At 42.5% G+C, this 6,000-nt stretch overlaps 1 long non-coding RNA gene across 1 annotated transcript in view; it reads left to right on the top strand.

The window, feature by feature from the left end:
* LOC134737439 (uncharacterized) overlaps positions 1-5,591 on the top strand; it is a 158,717-nt gene extending 153,126 nt beyond the window's left edge. The window contains exon 5 of the long non-coding RNA XR_010122338.1: positions 5,026-5,591. This is a non-coding gene — a long non-coding RNA (uncharacterized lncRNA). The remainder of the gene's footprint in view (positions 1-5,025) is intronic.
* The last annotated feature ends 409 nt before the right edge of the window (positions 5,592-6,000 follow it).

Genomic DNA, 6,000 nt, shown 5'->3' on the forward strand with positions numbered 1-6,000 from the left:
TAAAAGGCAGGCAGGAGGAGTCAGAGTGAGAGGTGAAAACACTGTGATGATAAAAGCAGAGACTGGAGTGATGAGGCCCCAAGCCAAGGAATGTTGACTTTCCTGGAGCTTCCAGAAGGCCTCAGCTGTGCAGACACCTTGATTCCAGCCCCATGAGACTCGTGTTGGTCTTCTGCTGTGTTAAGCCACTAAGTTTGTGGCGATTTGTTATGGCTGCATAGAACACTAGCACACTTGGCTTAAATGGTTCTATCTTTGAATAAATGGTCATACCTTCTTACCAATGCTAAAAGATACTTTTGGAAAAATAATCTTGACTGTCATACAGATGTAGAAAGGAACACATGCTAGAGATTTTATTCATGAAGGATCAGGCAGAGATAATTACTGGTTCAAATAAAGAAGGCCAAGCAGCACAAATTTACATGGAGTAAGAAATGTTGAAACAAAACTGTTTTTTTTTTCTTCACAGAGGGAGTGAGAGACGTCAAACCTCTACCAGACTGGACAGAATTTGCACGTCTATCTCTTACCTATAAGTTACAGAGTTATCAAATATCTCAAAAATAATGAAAGTTGAGAATCAGATAATTGCATGGGTTATCTAGACAATAAATGATTTTCCATTGAAACACAATTTTTTCTATACCATTATCATTTTAAACCAGGGATTGGTTAACTACACCTATCGACCTCTGGGCCAAGTCCGGCCTGCTGCTTGTTTTGCACAGCAAATAAGCTAAAAATAGTCTTTATTGATGAACGTTTGCAATTGATCTGATCATAAGGAACACAAACTTTGAGTTCCAAGTTAAGTGAAAGGTTATCCCCAAAACAAAGAGTCCCATTTTTCTAATTAGTAGACCTGTATTACAAAAGTTTATACTTATCAGTTGTTATTATACTTTGAATTTTGTTAACAAAAATCTAATTAAAATGTGTTCTCTCTTGTTATGTATGTATGTATTTTGGATTTTGCTTCACCACCTGAAAAGCCCAAACTATTATCTGGTAATTTATGAAAAAGCTTGCCAACCTCTGTTCTACTTTTTTTTTTTTTTTTTGAGACGGAGTCTTGCTCTGTCGCCAGGCTGGAGTGCAGTGGCGCAATCTCGACTCACTGCAACCTCTGCCTCCCAGGTTCAAGTGTTTCCTCTGCCTCAGCCTCCCAAGTAGCTGGGACTACAGGCACGTGCCATCACAACTGGCTATTTTTTTTGTATTTTTTTTTAGTAGAAACAGGGTTTCACCATGTTGGTCAGGATGGTCTCGATCTCCTGACTTTGTGATCCGCCCACCTCGGCCTCCCAAAGTGCTGGGATTACAGTAGGCGGGAGCCACCGCACCCGGCCTACATCTTTATTTTGTTAGTTTTTCCTATTTATCTTATATTCACATCTCAGTATATTGGTTTGCTGCTTAATTACGAAGCATACTTATTTACCCAAACTGTTGGATAATTTCTATCTATTGTCTCCTGTTGTCCCATGAGTCTCCAACAGGCTGTCTGATGACAGGTGCCATCACCTGGGGTGCAGGGGACGAGGGGACGATTACAGTGAACCCACAGAACAAAAGGGTCAGATTTTTAGCTTTTCAAATATGAGGAAAACTGAAGGGTTTGGAAAAGTACATCATGAAGAATGATTGGTTCTCATCCCCTGGGTTGAAGTTTTGGGCTTGGAGAGGGAGAAGGGTAAAGAGATGATACAGAGAATATGATAAAGATGGGGGGCTGGTGGCTCCTGCGATGAGGGAATGAATCCCATGTGGAGGGACTGTGTGGACAGGAGTAAAGTCCCTGGCCAGGAACCCCCTAGTCTTCCTTCCTAGCCTGTTTCTAGTGCTGGGGAACCCAGGCGAGAAAAGTCACTGCATGTGGATCACCTGATTTTCACTGTATTTCATTTCTTGCCCCACCAAGTTGAGAACTGCCTCAGTTGATTTTCTAGTCCACCTCCTCTTCCTGTCATCAGCATTCACTCATGAGCTATTAACCATTAAATCTGACTATTCTGTGTGGCTATCCCAGCCCCTTTTATTGTTTTTCCTCACAAAGTCATTCCCCAAAACTAGGACAGGACTCTCCATATTTTCAGGAGGTTGTGGGAAAGAAAATGTCCATCATGCCCATGAGCTTATCTGAATCAACTCGAGCTCCTTCCTGACTTCGCAACAGATACAAATCCCATGGGGCTGACCCTCCACCAAGCCTTTCCTATTTTTACTATCTCTATTAGTCGGGGCTCTCCAGAGAGACAGAGCCAATGGGATACGGATCGATATAGATAGGTAGGTAGGTAGATAGATAGATAGATAGATAGATAGATAGATAGATAGATAATAGATAGATAATAGATAGATAATAGATAGATAAGAGGCTTATTAGGGGAATTGGCTCATGCAATTATGGAGGCTGAGAAGCCCTACTGTATTCGTCTGTTTTTACGCTGCTGATAAAGACATACCCGAGACTTGACAATTTACAAAAGAAGGAGGCTTAATTGGACTCCGAGTTCCATGTGGCTGGAAAGGCCTCACAATCATGGTGGAAGGCAAGGAGGGGCAAGTCCCATCTTATGTGTATAGCGGCAGGCAAAGAGAGAGCTTGTGCAGAGAAACTTCTGTTTTTAAAATCATCAGATCTCGTGAGACTCACTCACTATTATGAGAACAGCTCAGGAACCACACACCCCCATAATTCAATCACCTCCCACCAGGTTCTTCCCACTACAGGTGAGAATTGTGGGAGTTACAATTCAAGATGAGATTTGGGTGGGGACACAGCCAAATCATATCACCTATGATAGGCCATCTGCAAGCTGGAGAATCTGGAATGCCTGCAGCATGGCTCCGTCTAAGTCTGAAAGCCTCAGAACCAGGGAAGCTGATGATGTAACCCTCAGTCTGAGGCTGAAGGCCTGAGAACATGGGGTGGCCCTTGGTGCAAGTTCTACAGGCAAAAGGCCAGAGAGCCTGGAGTTCTGATGTCCAAGGGCAAGAGAAGAAGGATGTTCCAGCTCCAGGAGAGAGAAAGAAGGAACTCACCATTCCTCTGCCTGTTTGTTCTAACTGGGCCCCTAGATGATTGGATGCCTGTCCACACTGAGAGCACATCTTTCCCACTCAGTCTACCAGCTCACACGCCAATCTCCTCTAGAAACATCCTCACAGGCACACTCAGAAATAATGCTTTGCCAGCTCTCTAGGTTTTGCATAATCCAATCAAGTTGACACGTAAAATCACACTATCTCTATTCATGAGTCTGAGAGGGATCCATTTTACCTGTGGCCCATTGATTTAAACAGAAGGTGAGGGGCAGTTTAATGGATGCTTGAGTTGTAAAGGCCAAGACCTGCCTTTTAACTCTTGTCTCCAAACTGCCAAACAATTTTCTAGTCCTAATTTTCCCAAAGACTCATCTTCGTACTATATGAAGTGAATGCTTGGTGTTTTGGAATTTCTTCTTCTGTTTACTTATATTTAGCATATCCGTCGGGGTATAGTGAGAAGGCAGAAACCACACCAGTAATTTGAACAGGGAAAAGTTAATGTAAAAATTATTAACTACTAACACGTGGTTAACTACTACAAGAGGTAAAAGAAGGCACTGTGGAATTAGGAATACCAAACTCAGCAAGAGGAGCCACTATTTCTAGAGCTGAGGGAGAGAACACACACAAAAAACTTAGGAGATCCAGTCTCCACCCCCACATATATTCATGAAGTTATGCTTCAGAACTTGATGAAGAGGTATTTGTTACCACAGGACCATGGAACCTGGTGGCAGTGAAGAAATCTTCCAGAGGGCTCAGGCTGAGGCTTGTTTGTAGGAACAGCTTACTAAAGGGTGGGGCTGTCTGGAGCTAGTCCACAGGGCCAGTCTAATGGTAGCCAAGAACTTCACAGTAGAGTGCCAGTGGGTCAGAGCTGGTTTCCATGAAGCAGCCTATGGAGTGAGTGGCAGAAAAACTCAGAGAGTGAGTGCTTTTGGCCTCTGGCATACTGGTCCTCTGGAAGCTGTTCTGTTAGGAACAAAAGCACAACAGAATTGGAAATAGAAGCTCCTTCCCTTGCCATGGCCAGGCAGCAGGCATAGGAGAAATGTTTACAGGGTCCAATTCCAGTATCACAAAGCAGGGCAAAGACAGCTGGATTGGTAGCTAAAAGACAATACTTGGTAACTGTTGCATTCACACAAAATAAATAATGAAAAACGAGGTATCATGATTAATGAGATAAGAAGCATGTGCAGTGGGCTGAAGGCACAGGCAAATGCTTAAGATTTGGAACGCAATTTATTGTTCTACAACTTGCTTTTCTCGTTTAAAAATATACTGTGGACATCTTTCATTGTCAGTGCATATAGATCTCTTGCTTTCTTTTAGTAGCTGCAAGGTATTCCACTGTATGGATGTCCTAGAATTTAATTTACTATTTTCTTACTGATGGACATTGAGGTGTTTTTGAAGTTTTCATTAAAATAAAGAAATGCAGCAAACACATTCTTGCTGTTTTACTTAAAACTAATATATACGCATAAAAACATTCTCAAGGGATATACACCTAAATATTTACAGTGGTTGTCTTCGGAGATGGGAGAGCTTGAAGAATATATCTTTCTACTTTATTCATAGCTGTACTGATTAAATTTTTTATAAGCATATATCATTTTTTATAATTAGTACATTTAAAAAAGATGTTTCAATGTTGAAAGGAAGTGCAATTTAATTAAAAGTTGTAAACTGCCACTGACATTCTGTTTAAAGGCTCAGATATTCATATGACAAACATTATTTTGGCTCTTTTGGAAGGAGCAACAGTTGTTAGCTGTTGTTTCAGGGTCTGATCAAAGCAGTACAGATGTGTTTTCAGTGGCTCATTATCAGATATTGTGTCTAGATAGCAGGGAAAATCTTTCCTCTTATTTAGACATTTTTCCAGGTGTTCAGGATGATGGAATCTGAGGGGAAAGGCTGACTTCGTTCACATTTTCTCAATTGCAATTTCCCTTTTTCTTTTAGAAAAAAAGGCTCAGCACTGTGAAGACTGATTACCACCTCCCCCTTCCCCAGCAATCTCGTGGAGATCTGGTCAGAGGAGCTGTTCCATCTCCCACAAACCTGGTGGCTCAGAAGCAGAGGTGGAGGCTGCAGACCTCATGTCAGGACTGGGTGCACTAAAACAAAAACAGTCCCCCTAGTCTGGATGCCCTGTGTGCCTTGCAATTGAGAAAATGTGAATGAAACCATGGAATACTATGCAGCCATAAAAAGGAATGAAATTATGTCTTTTGGAGGAACATGAATGGAGCTGGAAGCCATTATTCTCAGCAAACTAACACAGGAACAGAAAACCAAACACCACATGTTCTCACTTATAAGTGGGAGCTGAAGAATGAGAACCCATGGACACAGGGAGGGGAAGAACACACAGGGGCCTATCAGGGGGTGTGGCGGGGGGAGGGAGAACATCGGAAAAATAGCTAATGCATGCTTGGCCTAAGTTCTAAGTGATGGGTTGATAGGTGTAGCAAACCACCACGGCACACGTTTACCTATGTAACAAACCTGCACGTCTTGCACATGTACCCCAGAACTTAAAAATAAAAATGAAAATAAAAAATGAGTATTAGATTTGAAAGGGTTTCATCATCTAACAAGAGCTCTTTGAATCTTACAGATAAACTCCTTTTCCTGACATCTGCAATGAAAATTCTGCATCACGGTAGAGTCTGTGTGACTAGCTTTGTTTTGATGAAGGCTTTACTCCCTGCCCCAAAGGGCGATTGGAAGCAAGGCTGGACCTGTATATGTGTGTGTGTGTGTGTGTGTGTGTGCGCGCGTGCGTGCATCTGTGTGTGTGTGAAGTCCTAAAAGAACCTGGATAAGTGCAAACGGAGACTGCGCAGGAGTCAAGGCCTCGTGCTGGGGCACTCACCTTTGCTGGGTGTGCACTGAAGCTGCAACACCTTTGGGATTTGGGGATTGCAGATGAGG

Source organism: Symphalangus syndactylus, chromosome 8 (genome assembly GCF_028878055.3).
Source record: "Symphalangus syndactylus isolate Jambi chromosome 8, NHGRI_mSymSyn1-v2.1_pri, whole genome shotgun sequence".
Lineage (NCBI taxonomy): Eukaryota > Metazoa > Chordata > Mammalia > Primates > Hylobatidae > Symphalangus > Symphalangus syndactylus.